Raw genomic sequence first — 27,154 nt, 5'->3', positions numbered from 1 at the left:
GTCAGGGATGAAGAATTCCAAATGACTTGTTTCCACATTAATATCCAGCATTGTGTTTCTGCCTCTGTAATCACTTCACTCAGCCTGGTTGCGCAGCGGTAGAGTTGCTGCCTTACAGCGCTAGAGACCCGGGTTCGACCCTGACTACGGGTGCTGTCTATATGGAGTTTGTATGTTCTCCCTGTGACTGTGTGGGTTTTCTCTGGGTGCTCTGGTTTCCTCCCACATTCCAAAGACATGAGGGTTTGTGGGTTCATTGGCTTTAGGAGGGCACATCATCCGAGGACGTACACTCCATTGAGGATAAATGGGGATCCTGTGGATAGGGTGAACTGTTTTAAATATCTGGGAGTCCACATCTCTGAGGATATGACATGGACATCACACGCCGCAGCACTCGTGAGTAAGGCAAGGCAGCGCCTTTACCACCTCAGGCAATTGAGGAAATTCAGAGTGTCTCCGAGGATCCTCCAGTGCTTCTACTCAGCGGCGGTAGAAAGCATCTTGTCCGGAAACATTACCATCTGGTTTGGGAATTGCTCTGCCAAGGACAAGAAGGCTCTGCAGAGAGTAAGTAGTGTGTTCGGTCGAACGCACTATGGGAACTTCACTCGCCCCCCTGCAGGAACTATACAACAGGGGGTGCAACTCCAGAGCCAACAAGATCATGGGAGACCCCTTCCACCTCTGCAACGGACTGTTCCAGCTGCCACGGTCAGGCAAACGCCTCCGTTGCCATGCTGTGAAAACGGAGAGGTTGAGAAGGAGTTTCTTCCCAGAGGCCATTCAGACTGTAAACTCCTATCTCTCCAGGGACTAACTCTACTGAACCACTCTACTGCTTTTTTAAAAATTGCTGTTTTTTCCCTTGTTCCTTCCGCCCACAATATTTAATATGTAAAAGAATATGTGATTCTGTTTGTAGTTTGTTTGGTTGTTTGTTTGTTTGTTTGTCTTTTTGCACAAAGTCCGCGAGCATTGCCACTTTTCATTTCACTGCACATCTCGTATGTGTATGTGACCAATAAACTTGACTTGACTTGACTTGACTTGACTGCTGTAAATTGTCCCTACTATGTAGGATAGAACCAGGGATAGGCGCGGACCCGGTGGGCCGAAGAGCCTGTTTCATAGGTATGTCTCCAAACTAAACTATACTTGAAGGTTACACAAAAAAGCTGGAGAAACTCAGCGGGTGCAGCAGCATCTATGGAGCGAAGGAAATAGGCAACGTTTCGGGCCGAAACCCTTCTTCAGACTGATGGGGGTGGGGGGGGGAGAAGGAAGGAAAAGGGGAGGAGGAAGAGCCTGAGGGCGGGCGGATAGGAGGGTGGGAGGAGACAGCTGGAGGGTTAAGGAAGGGGAGGAGACAGCAAGGACTAGCAAAATTGGGAGAATTCAATGTTAATGCCATCTGGACGCAAGATCCCCAGGCGGAATATGAGGCGCTGTTCCTCCAATTTCCGCTGTTGCTCACTCTGGCAATGGAGGAGACCCAGGACAGAGAGGTCAGATTGGGAATGGGAGGGGGAGTTGAAGTGCTGAGCCACCGGGAGGTCAGGTTGGTTATTGCGGACTGAGCGGAGGTGTTCGGCGAGGATGCAGTAGATGAGGTTGGAGGAGATGTAGGTGAACCTTTGTCGCACCTGGAACGACTGCTTGAGTCCTTGAATGGAGTCGAGGGGGGAGGTGAAGGGGTAGAGGGACTCTGCCCTTGTTGCGAGTGCGGGGATGGGGAGAGAGAGCAGTGTTACGGGGTATGGATGAGACCCTGTTGTGAGCTTCATCTATGGTGGCGGAGGGGAATCCCCGTTCTCTGACGAACGAGGACATTTCTGATGCCCTGGTGTGGAATGTCTCATCCTGGGAACAGATGCGGCGTAGGCGGAGGAATTGGGAGTAGGGGATGGAGTCTTTACAGGGGGCAGGGTAGGAAGACGTGTAGTCCAGATAGCCATGTGAGTCAGTGGGTTTGTAATGTATGTCGGTCAGGAGTCTGTCCCCTGCGATGGAGATGGTTGTCTTGGTGATTAATTATCTTGGTTGATTCTTGGTGCTGTCTGTGTGGAGTTTGCATGTTCTCCCTTTGGCCATATGGGTTTCCTCCGGGTGCTCTGGTTTCCTCCCACATCCCAAAGTCATGTGGGTTTGGTCAATTGTTCATCTGTAAATTGCCCATCGAAGTCGGTCCTGAGCTACTATCCACCTCATAGGAGACCCTCAGACTATCTTTAATCGGACTTTACTGCACTTTATCTTGTACTAAAAATTAAGGGCCTGTCCCACTTACGTGTCCTTGGCACGCAAATTACGCGACCTTGTGGTCGCGTTGAGGCGCATGGGCATCGTGTGGCCGCGCGGGGCCGGTCCCACTGAGAAGCGCGGAGGGGTATGTAGTTGTGCGCGACATCGCGCGGGCGCTCCGAACTTTTTGTAGCGAACAAAATCTTTGCGCGCCAACGGCCTGTCACGTAACTGACGGTCAAAGTGGGACAGGCCGAAGACCCTGGCGCGACGCAACGTCTCACCTCCAACAGCAGCAGAAGCAGGAAAACGATCGCCGAACTCGGCCTGGGGCTCACGGCCGTTGCGGTCCGGATCCGCCCACACTTCTACTCACAGAGCGGGGCCAAGATGATTGGAGATAGACACAAAATGCAGGAGTGACTCAGCGGGACCGGCGGCATCTCTGGAGAGAAGCAATGGGTGACGTTTCGGGACAAGACCCTTCTTTTCAGACTGAAGAAGGTTCTCGACCCGAAACATCACCCATTCCTTCCCTCCAGAGATGCTGCCTGTCCTGCTGAGTTACTCCAGCATTTTGTGTCTATCTTCAAATGACGTCACGCACTCCAGACGGCTGTGCGTACGCATGTAATCGCGCCCGACCTTCGCGGCTCAACGTGACCACGAGGTCGTGTAATTTGCGTGCCAAGGACACGTAAGTGGGACAGGCCCTTTATTCTGTAGATGACTCAATTGTAATCAATTGTGACTGGATAGCACGCAACAAAAGCCTTTCACTGCACTTCGGTACACGTGGCAATAAACTAAACTAAAATGTACGGAGCGGATGAGACAATTGGATGACATAGAACTAGTGTGATAGGGTAATCAATGATTGGCGTGGACTTGGTGGGCCGAAGGGCCTGTTTCCATGCTATATCTTTCAATAAATTCAATCAATAAAACGACTACAAAAAACAAAATAGCATGATCATTCATCAGCACACTTGGCAAGCTCACATCTGCCTGATGTTCACATCGTACATGTAGATGCAGAGAACAGCTTGGCTGAACGTAATGTGGGATGGCAAAGCCAGGACCTGGGGTAGCATGAGATCACTCAGTCTTGATCCTGCACCAAGTTACACAACCTTACAGTTCAAATCACAGCTCTCTACGATTCAAACCTAATTCATCAAATGTGGCAGAAACCAAACTTTAGACATCGTACTTTAGACTTTAGAGGCACAATGCGGAAACAGGGCCTTCAGCCATCAGTCATCACCCCATACATAACTTCATCAGTTATGTCATAACTTCAACAACTAAGTTACAGAGAAAGGTTGAATAAGTTAGGTCTTTATCCTCTGGAGCGCAGAAGGTTAAGGGGGGGGACTTGATAGAGGTCTTTAAAATGATGAGAGGGATAGACAGAGTTGATGTGGACAAGCTTTTCCCTTTGAGAATAGGGAAGATTCAAACAAGAGGACATGATCAGAATTAAGGGACAGAAGTTTAGGGGTAATATGAGGGGGAACTTCTTTACTCAGAGAGTGGTAGCGGTGTGGAATGAGCTTCCAGTGGAAGTGGTGGAGGCAGGTTCGTTGGTATCATTTAAAAATAAATTGGATAGGCATATGGATGAGAAGAGAATGGAGGGATATGGTATGAGTGCAGGCAGGTGGGACTAAGGGAACAAAGTTGTTCGGCACGGACTTGTAGGGCCGAGATGGCCTGTTTCCGTGCTGTAATTGTTATATGGTTATATGGTTATAGGAATAGAATTAGGCCATTCAGCCCATCAAGTGTACTCCACCATCCAATCATGGCTGATCTATCTCTCCTTCTCAACCACATTCTCCTGCCTTCTCCCCATAACCCCTGAAACAGTACTAATCAAGTATCTGTCTATCTCCACCTTAAAATCACTAAAACCTCTAGCACTATCCTACACACACTGGGGGCAATTTACAGATTTCACTGGAGCCAAATAACCAACAAACCTGCACGTCTTTGGAATGTGTGATAAGTCAGAGCACCTGGAGAAAACCCACGCGGGTCACTCCACACAGACAGCGCCCGTAGTCGGGATCGAACCCGGGTCTCTGGCGCTGTGAGGCAGCAACTCTACCACTGCGCCACCCTGCCACCCTAACCACCACGACTGATGTTTTTCTCCGTTTCTGTACGTATATTCACCCTATTTTCCCCCATGCCGCTGCTGGCAGGATTACTACAGTCTGTTTTGATCCAGAGCTGCCAAATGTCTGGATTGGTGTGAGGAACATTTGTGGTTGGAGTGGCAAGGCTGAGTCAGCAGGAGAGCTGAGAGAGTGGTAACCACCTGGACTACGGCACTGAGCTGTTTGGAACAAGTTGCTCATGACTGCAGCCATTCACATGGCAGTCCATGCCAAAACAGCCACTCACACATACATACATACACATGAACTAGCGGTAGATTAGTTTACTTTAGATATACAGGCTCTACATCCCACTGAAGGTAGGCACAAAATGCTGGAGTAACTCAGCGGGTCAGGCAGCATCTCTGGAGTGAAGGAATGGGTGACGTTTCTGGTCGAGACCCTTCATCGTACGGAGTCCGCACCGACCAGCAATCACCCCATGCACTAGCACTATCCCACACAATAGGGGCAATTTACAATTTACTAAAGCCAATTAACCTTCAAACCTGCACGCCTTTGGAGTGTGGGAGGAAAGCAGAGTATCTGGAGAAAACCCACGCGGTTCACAGGGAGAATGTACAAACTACGTATAGACAGCACCCACAGTCAGGATCGAACCCAGGTCTATTTAAAATAATTTGGAGATACAGCGTGGAATCAGGCCCTTCGGCCCACAAAGTCCATGCCAACCACCGATCACCCGTTCACACTAGTTTTATCCGACACACTTGGGCCAATTTACAAATTTACAAATTACAGAAGAGGGGCTCCGGCCCCAAAAGTCACCTATCCATGTTCGCCGTAGATGCTGCCTGACCCGCTGAGGTACTCCAGCACTCTGTGAAATGTCACCTATCCATGTTCTCCAGAGATGCTGCCTGACCCGCTGAGTTACTCCAGCACTCTGTGAAACGTCACCTATCCATGTTCTCCACAGATGCTGCCTGACCCGCTGAGTTACTCCAGCACTTTGTTTCTGTTTCTGTAAAACAGCATCAGGAATCCAATGTGTCTGCTTTTAAATTATTGAGAAGGTTTAAGTATAAATTACGTGGGTGTCACGGTGGTGCAGCGGTAGATTTGCCGCCTTACAGCGAATGCAGCTCCGGAGTCCTGGGTTCAATCATGACTACAGGTGCTGTCAGTACGGAGTTTGCACGTTCTCCCCGTGACCTGCGTGGGTTTTCTCCGAGACCTTCGGTTTCCTCCTACACACCAAAGACGTACAGGTTTGTAGGTTAATTGGCTTGGTAAATGTAAACATTGTCCCTAATGGGTATAGGATTGTGTTAATATGCGGGGATTGCTGATCGGTGTGGACCCGGTGGGGAAGGTCCTGTTTCCGCACTGTATCTCTAAACTAAACTAAACTAAACAATGCAGATGTAACCGAGTGACGTGTAGTTTTGTTTTATGTGTAAGTGGATTTCGTGTAAATAAATTTTGCCGCATATTGTACTGTCGAAACAATAGCAAGACTAATTCTTATTGATTCATAAGTTCATGAGTTCGAGGTGCAGAATTAGGCCATTCGGCCCGTCAAGTCTACTCCGCCATTCTGTCTTTCCCTCTTAACTCCATTCGACTGCCTTCTCCCCATTACCCCAGACACCCGTACTGATCAAGAATCTGTCAATCTTCGCTTTAAAAATATCCATTGACTTGGCCTCCACAGCCGTCTGTGGCAATGAATTCCACAGATTCACCGCCCTCTGACTAAAGAAATTGCTCCTCAACTCCTTTCTAAAGGTACATCCTTTAATTGGCTTGGTGTAAATGTAAATTTGAGTGCAGTATAGTGTTAGTGTGAGTGCAGTATAGTGTTAGTGTGTGGGCTTCGTTGATCGGTGCGGACTCCGTGTGCCGAAAGGCCTGTTTCTGTGCAGTATCTCTAAACTATACTAAACCAGTACCCCTACAGAACTGAGGGGCTATTGCTTGCACATCTCTGTGGGTATTCAGCAGAAGTAAGATTGTTTGACCATGGGGAATCACAGAGGAGCCCAATCCTAAACCTTATCATGGGTCATTAGAAATATCAGAAACATCGGCGTCTCTGTGACCATGTACCCCTTTCCCTGAAGGAACTGTGTATCTGGTGTCAATTTAAGGGTGGCACGGTGGCGCAGCAATGAGTTGCTGCCTCACAGCATCACCAGCCCGTGTTCAACCCCGACTACTGGTGCTGTCTGTATAGCGTTTGTACGTTCTCCCCGTGACCTGCGTGGGTTTTCTCCAGGTGCTCCAGGTTTCTGCCCACACCCAAAAGACGTACAGTTTTGTAAGTTAATTGGCTTGGTAAAAATTGTAAATTTTCCCGCATGTGTGTAGAATAGTGTTAATATGCGGGTCAGCGTGGACTCAGTGGGCTGAAGGGCCTGTTTCCACGCTGTATCTCTAAAGTCTAAATATGTTCATGCAAGGAGGTGTTTGAAGCGCTGGATAAAATGCTTGCACTACTGATGATTGTGGAAATTTAACTGAAGCAAGTTTCTGTTGACACCGTTTCATTTACTTGTTAGTTTAATTCCCACTGACGTATGTTTTTATTGCATACTGAATATTTAGGGCCAGGTTCATCATTACTATTATTTACTGAGGTACAGTGTCCTATCCAATCAGGTCAGATAATACTGTACATAAATACAATCAAATCAAACTCAAGTAAATAGATAGAGCAGAGGGGAAGATACAGAGTGTAAGATTTAGTTCTCAGCATTGCAGCGCATCAGTTCCAGAGACAAAGGCCAATCTCCACAATGGGGTAGAGGTGAATCGGACAGTACCCTAGCTTGAGGAAGGACCGTTCAGAAGCCTGATCACAGAGGGGAGGAAGCTGTCCCTGAGCCTGGTGGTGCCAGCTTTTCAGCTTCTGTACCTTCTGCCCGATGGGAGCGGGGAGAAGAAGGAATGACCGGGGTGGGACAAGTCGGCTTTTTTGAGGCAGCGTGGAGAATGTGGAGCAATTGAATTTTTGCAATCCAATCAAACTGATAATCCAGCACACTTGGTTTGTCGGTGGTGCTGGACTCTTTGGATTTTCCAAATTATTGGAGGTTATTCCTATTAATAATTTTAATGTTATGCATGATGGAGAGAAGGCAGGTACGGGATACTGAGTTGGATGATCAGCCATGATCATATTGAATGGCGGTGCAGGCTCGGAGGGCCGCATGGCCTACTCCTGCACCTAATTTCTATGTTTCTATGTTTCTATGTTAATAGTTCCAGGTTTGTCTCCGGTTTATGGTGTGATGACTCCAAGCTTGAAAAGGTAGAGACAAGTGGGGATAGAAGATTCAGATTGGTTACAGATGAACGCAAAGCAAAGAAGCAAGGTGGCGCAATGGTAGAACTACTGCCCCACAGCACCAGAGACCTGGGTGTGATCCTGACTATGGGTGCTCTGTCTGTGCGGAGTTTGTACATTCCCCCCTTGGGTTTTCTCCAGGTGCTCTAGTTTCCTCCCACACTCCAAAGACGTAAAGGTTTGTAGGTTAATTGGCTTGGTAAATGTAAAATTGTCCCCAGTGTGTGTAGGGTAATGCTAGTGTACGGGGATTGCTGGTCAGCACGGAATCGGTGGGCCGAAGGGCCTGTTTGTGTGCTGTATCTCTAAACTGAACTAAACTAAATGAAGCTGGCATGTGTGTGTGAGCATTGTTTTAAAGTCTAGACAGTAGCTAACAAATGCATTTATTTCCTGAGGGAAGTTCAACATCTGCACGGGTCCTGTTTCCTGAGTCCACCCATAAAGGAGCAGTTAATATCCTTCAAGTGCATTTTTCAGAAAGTTTGTGGACTCTGTGTATGTTATGCATGATGGGGCTAGCATCATTGACAATAAACGGAGGGTAATTTAGCGCTGAGGACTTGCCTTCTATCCCAACAGCTCTTTGCAAAGTCATCTAAATACCGGAGCAATACTTCACAGCATGGACAAAATACTGGAGTAAATCAGTGGGTCAAGCAGCATCTGTGGAGGGAATAGACAAGTGGTTTTTCAGATCGGAATCCTTCTTCACACTCCACAGACTTAAATTAATCAGCTGAGGCTCTACAAGGCACTGGTCAGACCGCATTTGGAGAATTTTGGGCCCCATATCTGAGGAAGGGTGTGCTGGCCCTGGAGAAGATCCAGAGGAGGTTTACGAGAATGATCCCAGGAATGGGCGTTTGATATTCTCATTGGAGTTCAGCAGGAGGAGGGGGCACCACATTCCTGAATAGAGAAAGGCCTGGATAGAGTGGATGTGGAGAGGATGTTTCCACTAGTGGGAGAGTCTAGGACCAGAGGTCATACCCTCAGAATAAAAGTATGTTCCTTTAGGAAAGAGATGAGGAGAAATGTATTTAGTCAGAGGGTGGTGAATCTGTGGAATTCTTTGCCACAGAAGGCTGCGGAGTCAAGTCAGTGGATATTTTTATGACAGAGATAGATAGATTCTTGATTAGTACGGTGTCAGAGGTTAAGGGGAGAAGGCAGGATAATGGGGTTAGGAAGGAGAGTGGTGGAGTAGAGTTGATGGGCCGAATGGCCTAATTCTGCTTCTATCACTTATCAACTATGAACTTATGAATTAAAGGGTTTTGTGGAGGTATTGGACGAAAGGGAAAATATTCCCTGTGTGCCTGAAGACCAAAGAGTAACAGGCCAGTGAAGCGATGAACAAAGAAAGAAAGAAAGAAAAAAAGAAAGAAAGAAAGAAAGAAAGAAAGAAAGAAAAAGAAAGAAAGAAAGAAAGAGAGAAAGAAAGAAAGAAAGAAAGAAAGAAAGAAAGAAAGAAAGAAAGAAAGAAAGAAAGAAAGAGAGAAAGAAAGAAAGAAAGAAAGAGAGAAAGAGAGAAAGAGAGAGAGAGAAAAGGGAGAGAGGAAGTATAACAAAAAGTGAGAGAGAAAAAAATGAGATTAGGTACATATCATTAAAAAATTCCACAGATGAATCAATCACTTATTGAAGTGCAATAATTTACTGTTGTGTTGGTAAATACATAAATAATTACTGACACAGCAAAAGTGGTGCAGCGGTAGAGTTGATGTATCATTTAATTCAACGCCAGAGGAAGAATCCATTTGTTCATCTCTCCCGAGAAGAATGGTGTTGACCTGAAAGGAAAGCCTGAAGACCCGAATGGTCCCCTGTCCATGTTCGCCAAAGATGCTGCCTGACCCGCTGAGTTATCTCATAATGAAAGGTCTAGATAGAGTGGGTGTGGAGAGGACTTTTCCAGTAGTGAGAGAGTCTAGGTCCAGAGGGCACTGGCTCACAATACAAGGATGCAAGCCCCACCCCCCACATCAGTCTGAAGAAGGGTTTTGGCCCGAAACGTTGCCTATTTCCTTCGCTCCGTAGAAGCTGCTGCACCCGCTGAGTTTCTCCAGCATTTTTGTCAACCCCCAATCTGACCTTTCTGTTCTGGGCCTCCTCCACTGTCAGAGTGGGGCCCAGTGCAAATTGGAAGAACAGCACCTCATATTTCGCTTGGGCAGCTTACACCCCAGCGGTGTGAACATTGACCTCTCTAACTTCAGATAGCCCTTGCTTTCCCTCTCTCTCCATCCCCTGCATCTTCCCAGTCTCACTGTCTCAGCCTACATTCTATCTCTGTCCCACCCCCTCCCTGACATCAGTATGAAGAAGGGTCTTGACCCGAAACGTCACCCATTCCTTCTCTCCAGAGATGCTGCCTCACCCGCTGAGCTACTCCAGCATTTTGTGTCTACCTTCGATTTTAACCAGCATCTGCAGTTCTTTCTTACTACAAAATTCTTCTTCAGATTAAGCATCTGATTAATGCCAAGCTCTGATACATTTTTTTCCTCATACATTCTCATTTACAAATATGCTATACAGGTACTTCACGCAATGCTCTGAATGATAAATACGTGTCTATTATTACCGTTAAAATTGCCTTTCAGTGTGTAAGTCTGGGAATAAACTGGGATATCACACTGATCTTGACTGTGAAGGTAGAAAACTGATTCGACTGTGGGAAGGAACTGCAGATGCTGGTTTACACTGAAGATAGACCCAAAATGCTGGAGTAACTCAGCGAGACAGGCAGCATCTCTGGAGAGAAGCAATGGGTGACATTGCTGAGAGTCAGGGGAGAGGGAAATGAGATATGGAAGAGCAAGGTGTGAAAATGAGACATCAAAGGAGACAAAGTTCCAGGAAAATGTAGATTAGATCACTGTCGGCTATGGGAAGATGACAACGAAGCATACAAAGACAAAATATAAACATGGGGACAGTCAGACTGGTCGGAGAACTAGGATGGGGGAGGGATGGAGAGAGAGGGAAAGCAAGGGTTACTTGAAGTTAGAGAAGTCAATATTCATACCGCTGGGGTGTAAGCTGTCCTAGCAAAATATGAGGAGCTGTTCAATGAAGACTGTGGCTTTAATCCTACAGTTTCAAGAGGGAGCCAGACCTATAAGAGGACGTATTATTGACCCCCAGCACTTGAAATTCTATGTTAATGCTGCTAAGTTAAAGTGGATTCTCAAGGTACTTGTGCAGGAAGGAACTGCCAATGCAGGTTTAAACCGAAGAAAGATATAAAATGCTGGAGCAACTCAACGGGCCAGGCAGCATCTCTGGAGAGAGGGAATCTGTTCGGAGTTTGTATGTTCTCCCTGTGACTGCGTGTGTTTTCTCCGGGTGCTCCGGTTTCCTCCTACATTCCTTCTCTCCAGAGATGCTGCTTGACCTGCTGAGTTACTCCAGCATTTTGTGTCTTTCTTCGCACAGTACTTGATGTGATGGCTGGCAGGGTGGTAAAGTCACTGCCTTACAGCGCCAGAGACCTGATTTAGATCCTGATTATGGGTGCTGTCTGTACGTTCTCCCCGTGACCTGCGTGGGTTTTCTCCAGGATCTCCGGTTTCCTCCCGCACACCAAAGACGTACAGGTTCTTAGGCCTGACCAAGCTGGCCATCTGCGAGTCACGGAGCCAGACAGAAGAGGGCTTTGCCCGAGCCAGATGCTTTCCCCTTTACCGGGGTTATGTCCCGTGTTAGAGAGGGGCATCATTGTATAGTAGTTATTTAGTATATTTGTAATATGGATGTCTGCAAAATTAGTGTCTGAATAATTTGGGGATTTTGTAACATGGGTATGTCACCACGGGTTTGTTTTTTTCTGGTTTTTGTATCGTGATCGTAATTAAATAAATTACTAGTGTAAAGCCCCTGTCCCACTTAGGAGACCTAAACAGCAACCTCTGGTGACCTTGCCCGCCCGCCACCCACGGTTACCATGAGGTCACCGGAAGTTTTGGTCGCTCTTCCTAATGGTCAAAAGTGGTTTCCGCGTGGTCGAGGTTTCATCTAGGTTGCTGCTATTTTTTCATCATGATTTAAACCAGCCATGACTGAAAATCGATCATTTTTTAGTCGCAGGTCTAGTTGAAGCCGCTTTTGTTCATAGTCGAGGAAGGTTTTCAACATATGCGTGGGAGGTGGTAGGAGGTTGCAGGTCACCTCGACCTTGATTTTTTTTTTGGGTGGCGGGCAAGATCACCAGAGGTTGCTGTTTAGGTCTCCAAAGTGGGACGGGGGCCTTAGTGTGCTGTGATTACTGGTCGATGCGGACTCAGTGGGCCAAAAAGCCTGTTTCTGTGTTGTCTCTCCAAACTAATCGAAACTAAACTATGTTAGAAGGAAGGTACACAAAAATGCTGGAGAAACTCAGCGGGTGCAGCAGCATCTATGGAGCGAAGGTAACATTTCGGGCCGAAACCCTTCTTCAGACAGATAGGGGGTGGCTGGGAGAAGGAAGGAAAAAAGGAGGAGGATGAGCCCGAGGGCTGGTGGATGGGAGGAGACAGCTCGAGGGCTAAGGAAGGAGAGGAGACAGCAAGGGCTAACAAAATTGGGAGAATTCAATGTTCATGCCCGTCGGATGCAGGCTCACCATATGAGGTGCTGTTCCTCCAATTTCCGGTGTTGTTCACTCTGACAATGGAGGAGACCCAGGACAGAGAGGTCGGATTGGGAATGGGAGGGGGAGTTGAAGTGCTGAGCCACCGGGAGTTCAGGTAGGTTATTGCGGACTGAGCGGAGGTGTTCGGCAAAACGATCGCCCAACCTCCGCTTAGTCTCACTGATGTAGATCAGCTGACATCTAGAGCAGCGGATGCAGTAGATGAGGTTGGAGGAGATACAGGTGAACCTCTGTCGCACCTGGAACGACTGCTTGGGTCCTTGAATGGAGTCGAGGGGGGAGGTAAAGGGACAGGTGTTGCATTTCTTGCGGTTGCAACGGAAAGTGCCCGGGGAGGGGGTGGTGCGGGAGGGAAGGGAAGAATTGACCAGGGAGTTGCGGAGGGAGCGGTCTTTGCGGAAGGCAGACATGGGGGGAGATGGGAAGATGTGGCGAGTGGTGGGGTCACGTTGGAGGTGGCGAAACTGACGGAGGATTATTTGTTGTATGTGACGGCTGGTGGGGTGAAAGGTGAGGACTAGGGGGACTCCAGCACTTTGTGTCTTTCTTTATAAAACCAGCATCTGCAGTTCCTTGTTGCCAGGTTCAACTAGTTTTCTCAGTTCAGTTTAGTTTATTGTCACGTGTACCGAGATACAGTGAAAAGCTTTTGTGGCTTGCTAACCAGTCAGTGGATAGACAATACTTAATTACAACCACAGTGTTCGGATTCATCATATGGGAATAACGTTTTGTACAAGACGCCTTCACACCTCCCATTTCTGAAATCTCTCCCCAATTAGACAATAGTCACAAGGTTGTACAGCAAGGAGACCCTTCAGGGGCCGAACTTACAGTGGCATGTCATCCATATCTCTCCCTTCCCTGCATATCCAGGTGCCTATCTAAAAGCCTCTTCATCACCACTTTTATATCTGCCTCCACCACCACCCCTGGCAGCGCATTCCAGGCACCCACCACTCTCTGTGCAAAAACACTTGCCCCTCACATCTCCTTTAAACATTCCCCTTCTTCCTAGTCTAGTCTTTGATGTTCGCACCCCAGGAAAATATTCAGGCCCCAGTGAGATTCGAACTCACGGCCCCTGGTTTACAAGACCAGTGCTCTAACCCCTGAGCTATGGAGCCTTCGTGGCTCCGACACTTCTTAGCATCATATAAATTGAGTAAGATATGGAAAATACTCGGAGAGCTTTACTCTAAAGGCTTTTTCTTGCAACTTGCCTTCCTACATTTCCTAGCTGCATTCCTTTGTAAAAATCTCTGCTGAGAAATTTTGTCGCTCTGTGACCACTATTGTCATGGATTCACGCCTTATCATTTATATTACATGTCGGTGATTTCTCTTTCAAGGTTCCTCCTTTTTAATTCTATTTCTCAACCATTGCCTTGGCCCATTTGAGAGGGAACAGTTTTTAACTACCGTACATTTTTTTAACCAAATTTATGAAGAGAAATCAGAAACCTTTTTTCCTTTTACACAATAGTCATCATCAGTCTCTTTAATACTGCACAATGCTTACACGATCGTGCCATGAAAATCAACCTTCCGCTGCAGCCTTTAAAAACTGCATTATAGCGAATTGTTAAATTCACACGAGGTGCATTTGGCAAGTGTGTACTTGACCAGCCATGCTCTTTTTCCATCATGCCACTTACTTCAGACCTCTCCAAATACTTAGCCAACCTGCTGTGTGTGACCACGTTTAACTCTTTTGTGACTCAATATAACATTTGTGCAAGGTAAACACAAAATGCTGGAGTAACTCAGCGGGACAGGCAGCATCTCAGCACCCATTCCTTCGATCCAGAGATACTGCCTGTCCCGTTGAGTTACTCCAGCGTTTTGGGTCTTTGGCGTAAACCAGCATCTGCAGTTCCTTTCTACTCACAGTCTAATAATCAGTTTATGACCTTCACAGTCAAAAGATCAGCCTGAAATCCCAGTTTATTCCCACACTGACACACTGAAGGGCAATTTTAATGGCAACTAGACGACCCGTGGATCCGTTGGGTCCCCGTTGTGACACCAGTCATGTACACATGGAAGTATTAGATCAAAATGGCGATCTGAAAATGGCTCTGGGCCCGGCAACCCTCCCTCAAAAGTCAAAGTATCCTTTATTGTCATTCAGACCTATCGGTCTGACCAAAATATCGTGCCTTGCAGTCATACATATAATAAAAATAACAAAAACACACAATAAACACAAATTTAACATCCACCACAAATGTTAAATGATAAACACCTCAAATGCGCATGTGCAGATACTGGGTCTGGTAACACTCCCCTAACTGCACAGACGGGGTTGGCGGGTTCAGTAAGCAGAGCGCTCTGCACAGGCGCATCTGCCTCGTTGAAACTTGTCCCGTTCATAGTATAAAGTCCATTAAAGTTTATAAAGTGAATTACTTTGTAAAATATAACAAAACTTGATACTGCAGCGGTTACTCCGGTGGGCGGCGCGACTCTGGCCAGCAGCGGCCTCTGCAGTCTGTCGCGTTTTTATTATTTTCAGTCTGTGTTTTAATGTAGCGTATTTTTTGTTGGGGTGTGTGTGTGGGGGGGGGGGGGTGGCGGGGGGGGCACGGAAATTTTAAATCCTCTGACTGGAGACCCGACCTTTTGTCGGGTTTCCGTTTCATGGGGCCGTACGAGGAGTCCATTAACTCTGGTGCTATGACTCATAAAGTGGCCGAGTCCGGAGCGGGTGGAGCGGTGTACTTTGCTGCTGCTGCTGCTGCTGCTGCTGCTGCTGCTGCTGCTGCTACCGGAGATCGGATCCAACAAAGGTTGATGGACGGCGGCACCGGGAGCCCGCGGTGGAGGGAGACCGCTTTTCAGGGCTCTCGCAACGGCGACTTCCCACGCCCGTGTTGCCGTTTTGAAGAGCTCTCTGGATTTCGGGATCACTGCGCGCGGCTTGGAATAGCCGCGGGACTCTCGCACCACCCGGCGTGGCTTTAATGGCCGCGGGACAATCGCCATCGCCAGCCGGGGGCTTTGACTTTGACTCTGACATCGGGGGGGAGAGTGCAGTGGAGAGATAAGTTTATTAGGCCTTCCATCACAGCGATGTGATGGATGTTTATGTAAATTATGTTGTGTCTTGGGTTTATGTGTTTGTAATGTATGGCTGCAGAAACGGCATTCGTTTGGACCTCAAGGGGTCCAAATGACAAATAAATGTATCTTGTATCTTGTACCTTGTATCTTGTATTTTGCACACCGCAGGTGAGTAAGGCACCCCCAAAATTGTTGCACTAGTGTATACCGTGTTGGCTGTATTTCGGGAACATACATACATACAAGATGAAACTTTTAGTTATATATAGATAATACACTCATATTTATCATTCAGAGCATTGCATGAAATATAGCATATTTATGAGAAAAATAAATGTTGTGTCTATCTTTGGTTTAAACCAGTATGCGCAGTTCCTTCCTACACATAACATTTGTGCAACTCTATGTAATCTCCAAAAATAGATGTAGTTGCTGAAGATTTTAAACACAGGACACAAACCAACCTCCTTTCCATTGACTCCATCTACACTTCACGCTGCCTGGGCAAGGCCAGCAGCATCATCAAGGACCAGTCTCACCCCAGTCACTTCTTCTTCTCCCCTCTCCCATCAGGCAAGAGGTACAGAAGTGTGAAAACACATATAAGATCACAAGTGACAGGAGTAGAATTAGGCCATTCGGCCCATCAAGTCCACTCTGTCATTCAATCACAGCTGATCTATTTCCCCCTCCTAATCCCATTCTCCTGCCTTCTTCCCATAACCTCTAACACCCGTACTAATCAATAATCTATCTATCTCTTCCTTAAAAATATTCACTGACTTCCCATAATCTTTGACGCCCGTACTAATCAAGAACCTGACTATGAGTTCCCGTTTGTATGGTGTTTGTACGTTCTCACTTTGACCGCGTGGGTTTTCTCCAGGTGCACCGGTTTCCTCCCACATTCCAAAGAGATGCAGGTTCGTAGGTTAATTGGCTTCTGTAAATTGTGAGTTGGCCCTAGTGTGTGTGTAGGACAGTGCTAGTGTACGGCGTGATCGCTGGTCAGTGTGGACTTGGTGGGCCGAAGGGCCTGTTTCCACGCTGTATCTCTAAACTAAACTAAACTGAGCCTAACATGTTTCTACCTGAGGAGGTATAAGCATCTACCAACACCAATGTTCCTTGACTGGAAATTGTCCCTTCTCATTTTACCCTATAACATGGGGTAAGATTTGATTCCCACATCATAGCTAGTCACCACTACATTATTTTGAACTGATGGATAGGAACTTTAAAAGGGAAACCTTCGGAGAAAAAGGGTCTCGACCCAAGACGTCATCCATTCCTTCTCTCCAGTGATGCTGCCTGTCCCACTGAGTTACTCCAGCTCTTTGTGTCAACTTCAGAGAAATATCCGTTTGATAAGATGGCTGCCATTTGCCAGCATGTTGTGCTTGCATTTCGAACCCTTGCTCTTTGACAGCACATTCTGCCTCTGTGCTAACTGGAGTTTACTTTCTTTATGTGTGAATGGGTACACAAAGCAGACACTGGTAGGCAGGAGCTGATGTACAGATTAGTTTAGTTTCGAGATACTCTACTACTGCGCCATCATGCTGCCCTGAGAGAAAGATAAGTGTCTCAGATGGTAAATGTAACTTTCTTGTCCTTGGTTGCTCATTGTTATCATTCCTCCCTTTAAAGAAGTCTCTATGCTTTTATTTTATCTCAACTGATCCATGCTTGAAGGATACGTGCATTCTAACCATTCCATCAGTCGCAACATTTCCTCTGAATCCATTACTGAGGATTTAGTGACACTTCCCTTTTGCTCATAGACCCAAGTTTTGATTTCCCTCACTAAACTTCTTCCGTATGCCTGTTCCATCGGCAGCTCCAGAATTTCAATGCCTCTATTTGAATGCCGGGCATTTCTCCTTTCCAGAGGAAGGCGGCTGAGTTTGCTCGGTCTTATTCAGTAGCTACACCTCCGTTCTGATAATCCCACACAAATGTATTGTTTGCCTTCCTTGGTGTGTTTATAACATGGAGTCCCTGAGTAGAAAAACAGACCATTCGGCCCAACTCATCCAAAATCTTTAGTCAGCGGGCGGTGAATCTGTGGAACTCATTGCCACCGAGGGCTGTGGAGGCCAGGACAGTGGATATTTTTAGGGCAGAGGGTACAGTGAGACTCGATTATCATACAGCCATACTAAAAATAGCAAGATTCACAGTTACATAAAAGTTAACAAAAACACCCACCACAGCAGATTCCCCACATTCCTCACTGAGATGGAAGTCAATAAACTCCAATCTTCTTCCCTTCTACAGTTGTGAAAATGCTCCATCTACGCTAGTCCCACTTGCCTGCATTTGGTCCAAATCCTTCTGAACCTTTCCGAACATTGTACCTGTACAATATGTACCATGTCCTTTTAGAACAGAGAACAGTGCAGCACAAACATGGGCCCTTCGGAAACATGGATGGGAGTCTGGTATCAGAGGAAAGGACACTGTAGATGGGAGACTGGTATCAGGAGAATGGACAACATTGATGGGAGTCCAATATCAAGGGATGGGACATCGTGGATGGGAGACTGGTATCAGAGAATGGGAGACTGATATCAGAGAATGGGACTTCGTGGATGGAGTCCAATATCAAGGGACGGGACAATGTGGATGAGAGTCTACTATTAAAGGATAGGATACTGTGGATGGGACACCAATATCGAGGGATGGGACAACATTGATGGGAGACCAATATCAAGGAATGGGACATTCTGGATGGGGGTTTCGTATTGGGAGCATGGGACTAGGTGGATGGCAATGGGAGATCAGAGGCTGATCTCAGAATGGGTTCTGGAACAAACCTGTGCTGTAAGGCAGGAGGTCTACTGCTGTGCCACCACCCTAAAATGTCAGGCCCCAGTGAGATTTGAACTCACGGCCCCTGGTTTACAAGACCAGTGCTCTAACCCCTGAGCTATGGAGCCTTCATGAAAGATGATCTTTGAAAGATCTGTACATAAATTCTGCTTGGTCTGATTAGGTGTAAAAACTCATTTGTAGAATGAGCTTGTCGTTAGCAATATGCAATTGAAAGTTGACTTATTTTTTCCCCTCAGTGTAAGATGATAATGTTCACTTTTAGGTACGCTTGTTTGTAACACGTGGAAAACGTAACTAGCCATTTCCTCTCCCTGTTCGGCCAATGTGAAGCCGTGTGGGTTTTCTCCGGGTGCCCCAGATTCCCCAAACATCACAAAGACAAGCAGGTTTTGTTGGCTTTGGTAAAAATTGTAAATTGTCATATGCTGAGAGAATGGAGCAGCTGGGCTTGTACACTCTGGAGTTTAGAAGGATGAGAGGGGATCTTATTGAAACATTTAAGATTGTTAAGGGTTTGGACACATTAGAGGCAGGAAACATGTTCCCAATGTTGGGGGAGTCCAGAACCAGGGGCCACAGTTTAAGAATAAGGAGTAAGCCATTTAGAATGGAGACGAGGAAACACTTTTTCTCACTGAGAGTTGTGAGTCTGTGGAATTCTCTGCCTCAGAGGGGGGTGGAGGCCAGTTCTCCGGATGGTTTTAAGGCTGAGCTAGATAGAGCTCTTAAAGATAGCAGAGTCAGGGGATATGGGGGGAAGGCAGAAACGGGGTACTGATTGGGGATGATCAGCCATGATCACATTGAATGGCAGTGCTGGCTCGAAGGGCCGAATGGCCTATTCCTGCACCTATTATCTATTGTCTATTGTCCCTAGTGTGTAGGATAGTGCTAGTGTACGGGCATCACTGGTCGGTGCAGACTCGGTGAGGAGAAGGGCCTGCTTCCATGCTTTATCTCTAAAGTAAAGTCTAAATGAGTTGTTGCTTCAAGGCTGTTTATAACCTTATATGCATGTAAAATAAATCTTGCGGCAGTAAAGGTGGCCTAATGGCACAACTGGTGGAGTTACTGCCTCACAGCCCCAGAGACGCAGGTTCGATCCGGACCAAGGGTGCTGTCTGTGTGGAGTTTGCACGTTGTCCTTGCGACCACACGGTGCTCCAGTTCCCTCCCACAACCCTAAGGCATGAGGGTTTACTGGCCCTCTGTAAATTGGGAGTGGGTGAGAAAGTGAGATAACTTAGAACTATTCAGAACAGGGTATCAATGGTTAGTTTGGTCTCGATGGGCCGAAGGGCCTGTTTCGATGCTCTATCTCCAAAACTAACATGAAAGTGTTGCAGGGAATAGACTAAATCTAGTTGCTTAGTAGCCAAAATCTATCCCTTAACAATTACCAGATGAGCACAGAAAGGTCAGCAGCATAATCAAGGACCAGTCTCACCTCGGTCACTCCCTCTTCTCACCTCTCTCTTTAGACAAAAGGTATAGTGTGAAAACGCACACCTCCAGATTCAGAGACAGTTTCTTCCCAGCTGTTATCAGACAACTGAACCATCCTACCACCAAACAGAGTGGCCCTGACCTCCCATCTACCTCTTTGTAGACCCTTGGACTATCTTTAATTGGACTGTACTGGACTTGGTTGACGAGGTGAATTGGTCAAAAACAAGAAGGATGCATGGGCCAGGTATAGGCAACTGGGATCGTGCATCCTGGAGGAGTTTCGGGAACTGAGTAAACTGAAGAAGGAAATCAGAAGGGCAAAAAGAGGCCAGGAGATAGCTCTGGTGGGTAGCATTAAGGACAATCCCAAAAGATGATATAAATACACAAGGGGGGAAAGGGTAACTAGAGAGAGATGGACAAGGTCTTCAATTAATATTTCTCCTCTATATTTACTGAGGAGAAAGACTGTAGACCGGTGGAACTTGGGGCAGTCAATGGAAGTGTATTGAGAGCAGTCAGTGTTAGCGTTGAAGAAGTACTGAAGGTACTGTCGTGCATGACGGTAGACAGATCTCTGGGGCCTGATCAGATATATCCGAAGACATTGGGGGAAACTAGAGAGGAAATTGCAGGAGCCCTGGTTGAAGTTTACGAGTCGTCCTTAAATACAGGAGAGGTGATGGAAGACTGGAGGTTGGCAAATGTTGTGCCTCTTTTCAAGAAGGGCTGCAGGGAAAATGCTGGGAACTATAGGCAGGCGAGCTTAACATCTGTAGACATTCAGCATGGTTTTGTACGTCAGCATGGTTTTGTACGTGGGAGGTCGTGTCTCACAAATCTGATTGATTTTTTTGAAGACATGACCAAAAACGTCGATGAGGGCAGAGCTGTAGATGTTGTGTACATGGACTTCAATAAGGCGTTCGACAAGGTTCCGCATGGTAGGCTGCTCTGGAAGGTTAGATCGCATGGGAACCAAGGAGAGATAGCTGAATGGATTGCAAATTGGTCCCATGGAAGGAAGCAGGAAGATGGTGGAAGGTTGCTTCTCAGACTGGAGGCCTGTGACTAGTGGTGTGCCTCAGGGTTCGGTGCTGGGCCCGTTACTGTTTGTCATCTACATCAATGATTTGGATGAGAACATACAGGGCAAGATTAACAAGTTTGCTGATGATACAAAAGTGAGTGGTTTTGCAGATAGTGAAGATGGTTGTGAACGATTACAGCAGGGTCTGGATCGATTGGCCAGGTTGGCGGAGGAATGGTTGATGGAATTTAATACAGAGATGTGTGAGGTGTTGCACTTTGGGACATTGAACAAGGGCAGGACCTACACAGTGAATGGTAGGCCTCTGGGTAGTGTTGTAGAGCAGAGGGATCTAGGAGCATGGGTTCCTTGAAGATCGAGTCACAGGTGGATAAGGTGGTCAAAAAGGCTTTCGGTACATTGGCCTTCATCAGTCAGAGTATTGATTATAGAAGTTGGGAGGTCACGTTGCAGTTGTATAAGACGTTGGTGAGACCACATTTAGAATATTGTGTTCAGTTCTGGGCACCATGTTATAGGAAAGATATTGTCAAGCTTGAAAGGGTTCAGAAAAGATTTACGAGGATGTTGCCAGGACTAGAGGGTGTGAGCTACAGGGAGAGGTTGAGTAGGCTGGGTCTCTATTCCATGGAGTGCAGGACGATGAGGGGAGATCTTATAGAGGTGTACAAAATCATGAGAGGAATAGATCGGGAAGATCCACAGCCTATTGTCCAGAGTAGGGGAATCGAGAACCAGAGGACATTAATCAATCAATCAATCAATCAATCAATCAATCAACCTTTATTGTCATCTTGCAAGCAACAGTTGTACAGTGCAAAATGAAAAGACATTTCCCAGGGAATAGCGGAGCATCGCACATGAAATTTAAAACATTTCACACATAATAACACTAAAAACAATCCAGTCCCTGATGGAACAGTATCAATAGTTAAAAGCAGGTAAAACACAACGTTAAAATACAATAAACTAAACATAAAAATGTCCGGGGCAGCTGATTTGAGTGGCCAGTGCCAGTTATTAAAGTGTCCATGCCAGCCGCAGAATCAAGTGACTGTGAGTACAGAGTGACTGTTTAGCAGCCTCACAGCCTGTGGTAGGAAGCTGTTTAGCAGTCTTGTAGTCTGGGCTTTGATGCTTCGATATCTCTTGCCTGATGGCAGGAGATCCAGGTGTATGTGGAGGGGGTGCAGTTTGTCCTTAGCAATTCTCTGAGCTTTTTTCAGACAGCGGCTCTGGAACAGTTCTTGTATCGAGGGTAGGGAGACGCCAATAATCCTCTCTGCTCCCCTCACTACCCTCTGCAGAGCCTTCCTGTCCGAGCAGTTGCAGGTGCAGTACCACGTATTTATGCAGTACGTGAGTACAGACTCCACCGTAGCCCTGTAGAAAGTCCTGAGGATGTTGGTGGGGAGTGAGGCCTGTTTTAGTTTCCTCAGGAAGTGCAGTCGCTGATGGGCCCGTTTGACGGTCCCAGTGGTGTTCCTGGACCAGGTGAGGCTGTCTGTAATTTGCACACCGAGGAACTTTATGCTCTCCACTGTGGTGCCACTGATGTTGAGCGGTGTATGCTTTGGCTGCGCCCTCCTGAAGTCGACAACCATCTCCTTCGTTTTGTTGACATATAATTCTAGATTATTTTTGCCGCACCAGTCCACCAGTTGTTTTACTTCCTCCCTGTACATTGATTTGTTATCTCCGCCACATAGGTTCAAGGTGAAGGGGAAAAGTTTTAATAGGAATCCGAGGGGTAACTTTTTCACACAAAGGGTGGTGGGTGTATGGAACAAGCTGCCAGAGGCTGGGACTATCCCAACGTTTAAGAAACAGTTGGACAGGTACATGGATAGGACAGGTTTAGAGGGATATGGACCAAGCACAGGCAAGTGGGACTAGTGTAGCTGGGACATTGTTGGCCGGTGTGGGCGATTTGGGCCGAAGAACCTGTTTCCACACTGTATCACTCTATGACTATGACGTTGCACTAAACAGTATTCCCTTCAATCTGTATCTGTAAACTGTGGACAGCTTGATTGTAATCATGTATAGTCTTTTTGCTGACTGGATAGCACGCAACAAAAAATATTTTCACTGCACTGCAAGTGACAATAAATAATCTAATCTAAATGTCAGTTCCTCCTGTTTGTGGGAGATGGCATTTGTCTTGGCTGTTCAGTGCTGTGGATATCTAAGAGTTGTGGAAGTTGCTACACAAATGGGAGATCTATGTTTGTGCTTCCCTTATTGATGTCTCAAACAGAAGCTGAAATCGTCCAGTACCTGGTAGGTTTAGTTTAGTTTAGTCTAGAGATACGCAGCAGAAACAGGCCCTTCGGCCCGCCAAGATCGCACCGACATTAACACTATCCTACATATATTAGAGACAATTTACACTTATACCAAGTGTACAAACCCAAGCCATTTAACCCACAAACTTGTACGTCTTTGGAGTGTGGGAGGAAACCGAAGATCTCGGAGAAAACCCACGCAGGTCACGGGGAGAACATTCATACTTCGTACAGACAGCACCCGTAGTCAGGATCGAACCCGGGTCTCTTGCATTGTAAGGCAGCAACTCTACCGCTGTGCCACCGTGCCGCCACATAGGTATTGTACAAGGTGCAGGAAGGAACTGCAGATGCTGGTTGACACTGAAGGAATTGTAAAACACTGAACACAACACTCCGATTGATAATGAGGAATTAATCAAACAGTTGCAGTGGAATGAACAGATGTTGTAACTCTATCCAACCGGGAAGAGGTGTGAGATGTTCTGGGCACTGGGATAGAAACATAGAAACATAGAAAATAGGTGCAGGAGGAGGCCATTCGGCCCTTCGAGCCAGCACCGCCATTCATTACGATCATGGCTGATTGTCCCAAATCAATAACCCGTGCCTGCCTTCTCCCCATATCCCTTGATTCCACTAGCCCCTAGAGCTCCATCTAACTCTCTCTTAAATCCATCCAGTGACTTGGCCTCCACTGCCCTCTGTGGCAGGGAATTCCACAAATTCACAACTCTCTGGGTGAAAACGTTTTTTCTCACCTCAGTCTTAAATGGCCTTCCCTTTATTCTAAGACTGTGGCCCCTGGTTCTGGACTCGCCCAACATTGGGAACATTTTTCCTGCATCTAGCTTGTCCAGTCCTTTTATAATTTTATATGTTTCTATCAGATCCCCCTCATCCTTCTAAACTCCAGTGAATACAAGCCTAGTCTTTTCAATCTTTCCTCATGTGACAGGGATCAATCTCGTGAACCTACGCTGCACTGCCTCAATCACAAGGATGTCCTTCCTCAAATTAGAATTCCTCAAAACTGTACACAAGATCTTCCGTGGCTGCCAGCCATGTGGCTTTCTGCTCCACACCAGAAGGCACCATTTAGGTGAGGTACACTGTATAGGAAGAGGTATCACATCCAACTTATTCTGTTTTGATTTGACATACAGCAATGAAACCGGCCCTTTGGCCCAATAACTCCACGCCGATCACTCGTATAAAGTCAAAGTCAATGTCAAAGTCATAAGATCATAAGGTCATTTTTATAGGAGCAGAATTAGGCCGTTCGGCCCATCAGGTCTACTCCGCCATTCAATCATGGCTGATCTATCTGCTTAAGCTTTCATGTGAATAAAACAATTCCTCCACTTTGATGACCTCGAAAAGATCATCCACACATTTATCTCCTCCCGCCTACATTACTACAACTCTCTTTACACTGGCATCAGCCAATCTTCCTTGTCCCGCCTGCAAATGTTCCAAAACGCCGCAGCGAGACTCCTGACGGGCATCCGGAAAAGGGACCCTAGTGGGTGTAGGATAGTGTTAATGTGTGGGGATCACTGGCCGGCACGGACCCGGTGGGCCGAAGGGCCTGTGTCTCTAAACTAAACTAAACTAAATGTTAGGCTCACAAGTCTATAGCATCCAAGCTTTTCCTTGCATCCCATCTTAAATAGAGGCACAACTTAATCATCCTCCAGTCTTGCGACACCTCACCCGTGTCTAATGATGATTCATATATTGATGTGTAGGAAGGAACTGCAGATGCTGGTTCCCACCAAAAATAAACACAATGTGCTGGAGTTACTCAGCGGGTCAGGCAGCATTTCTGGAGAAAAGGAATAATTGACTTTTCGGGTCGAGACCCTTCTTCAGGCTGAGAGTCAGTCGAGAGGAAAACAAGAGGTATGAAAAGGTTCAGAACAAATCAGAGCCGGCACCGAAGGCCAAAGAGTCCACAATTGGTGCTGGAATTGAAGGCAGCAAACCACAGACACTCACCATGCCAGGCAGCAGACCTGGTGAGAGAAGCAAAGTTTTGGATAGAGTGGATGTGGAGAGGATGTTTCCACGTGTGGGAGAGTCTAGGTTTAGAGGTTATTGCCTCAGAATTATAGGGCATTCTTTTAGGAAGAAAATGAGGAGGAATTTCTTTAGTCAGAGGGTGGTGAATCTGTGGAATTCTTTGCCACAGAAGGCTGTGGAGGCCAAGTCAGTGGATATATTTAAGGCAGAGATAGATAGAATCTTGATTAGTACGGGTGTCAGGGGGTTATGGGGGGAAGGCCGGAGAATGGGGTTAGGAGGGAGAGATAGATCAGCCGTGATTGAATGGCGGAGTAGACTCGATGGGCCGAATGGCCTAATTCTACTCCTATCACATGATCTTATGATCTTAGCATACCAGGTCAATAACCTTCCATCAGTATTTCTTTCAGTGCATGTGAATCGTCAATGGTCCATAGTGTTTGACTTGAAACACACCAGCTTCAATATTGATATTTAGTCTACTAGATTTTTAAAGTTACATTGTTTTCTCTGGAATGCCTGAGGTTGAGGGTAGACCTGATAGAAGTGTATACAATGATGAGAGGCGTCAACAGAGAAGACAGTCACAACCATTTTTCCCCAAGGTGGAAATATTGAAGACTAGAGGGTATATACAAAATTCTGGACAGCACAACGGGACAGGCAGCATCTTTGGATAGAAGATTAGTTTAGTTTAGTTTAGTTTAGTTTAGAGATACAGCACAGAAACAGGCCCTTCGGCCCACTGGGTCCGCGCCGACCAGCGATCCCCGCACACTAACACTATCCTACACACACTAGGGACAATTTTTACATTTACCAAGCCGACTAACCTACAAACCTGTACGTCTTTGGAGTGTGGGAGGAAACCGAAGCTCCTGGTGGAAACCGCACAGGTCACGGGGAGAACGTACAAACTCCGTACAGACAGCGCCCGTAATCGGGATCGTACCCGGGTCTCTGCCGCTGCATTCGCTGTAAGGCAGCAACTCTACCGCTGTGCCACCGTGACAGCCCAAAGATATGGGTAATTTTTGTTGGGTCGAGACCCTTCTTCGACTAGATATCAACGACTAGAGGGCCTAGGTTTAAAGTGGGAGGGGGCAAAGTTTGGAGGAGATGTGCGGGGCAGATTTTTTTACACAGAGGGTGGTGGGTTGCTGGAACGTACTGCCAGGAGTGGTGGTGGAGGCCGATACAATAGTTGTGTTTAGGGGGCTTTTAGAATGGCACATAGACATGCAGGGAATGGAGGGATATGGATCATATGCAGGCAGAGAAGAGAAGTTGATCTTGGCATCATGTTCGGCACAAGCATTGTGGGCCAAAGAACCTGTTCATGTGCTGTACTCTTCTATGTTCTCAGTGCAAGTTTGCAGGGTACAAAATGTATGTGTTCATACTTTCCTGTTATTAAAGGAACCATCCTCGCCTGCTGAGATCAGCCAGACTTTAGTGGTTATTTCAAAACATCCAGTAGGATTGTTGAGCTTAGACTTTACTTTAGACCAGAGATACAGCGCGGAAACGGGCCCTTCAGCCCACCAAGTCCGGGCCGACCAGCGATCATCCCGCACACTAACTTGTCTGTATACACTAGGGACAATTTTACAACTTTCCGAAGCCAATTAATCCACAACCATGTCGTCTTTGGAGTGTAGGAGGAAACCGGTGCACCCGGAGAAAACCCACGTGGTCACAGGGAGAATGTGCAAACTCCGTACAGACAGCACCTGTAGTCAGGATTGAACCCAGGTCCCTGCCGCTGTGAAGGGTGTGGAGGCCAAGTCATACGGGTGTCAGAGGTTACGGGGAGAAGGCAGGAGAATAAGGTTAGTAGGGAGATATAGATCAGCCACGATTGAATGGCGAAGTAGACTTAATGGGCCGAATGGCCTAATTCTTCTCCTATCATTTATGAAAATCAAGATACCTAATCCAGTCATGTGGCTTTCCAGCTGGATTGGCTACATGGTGAGTTGGGTTGAACATATGAGGTGATCACTGGTGTGGAGAGGATAGCAGAAGGCAGGTAGGTAACCTTGCGCAAAACATCTGATAGTCCCAATCCAG

General features: G+C 46.8%; 1 protein-coding gene and 2 non-coding genes across 5 annotated transcripts in view; 1 reads left to right on the top strand and 2 right to left on the bottom strand.

Moving 5' to 3' along the window:
* Positions 1–27,154, top strand: part of LOC129701273 (procollagen galactosyltransferase 2-like) — a 248,648-nt gene that overhangs the window by 44,196 nt on the left and 177,298 nt on the right. The window lies entirely within an intron of this gene.
* trnat-ugu (transfer RNA threonine (anticodon UGU)) lies at positions 13,416–13,488 on the bottom strand. The gene has a single exon. It is a non-coding gene; the product is annotated as a tRNA-Thr (tRNA).
* Positions 18,297–18,369, bottom strand: trnat-ugu (transfer RNA threonine (anticodon UGU)). Its single transcript has one exon. It is a non-coding gene; the product is annotated as a tRNA-Thr (tRNA).

Source organism: Leucoraja erinacea, chromosome 10 (assembly GCF_028641065.1).
Source record: "Leucoraja erinacea ecotype New England chromosome 10, Leri_hhj_1, whole genome shotgun sequence".
NCBI lineage: Eukaryota > Metazoa > Chordata > Chondrichthyes > Rajiformes > Rajidae > Leucoraja > Leucoraja erinaceus.
The sequence above is the reverse complement of the archived record's forward strand: the minus strand, read 5'-3'. Positions and strand labels throughout refer to the sequence as shown.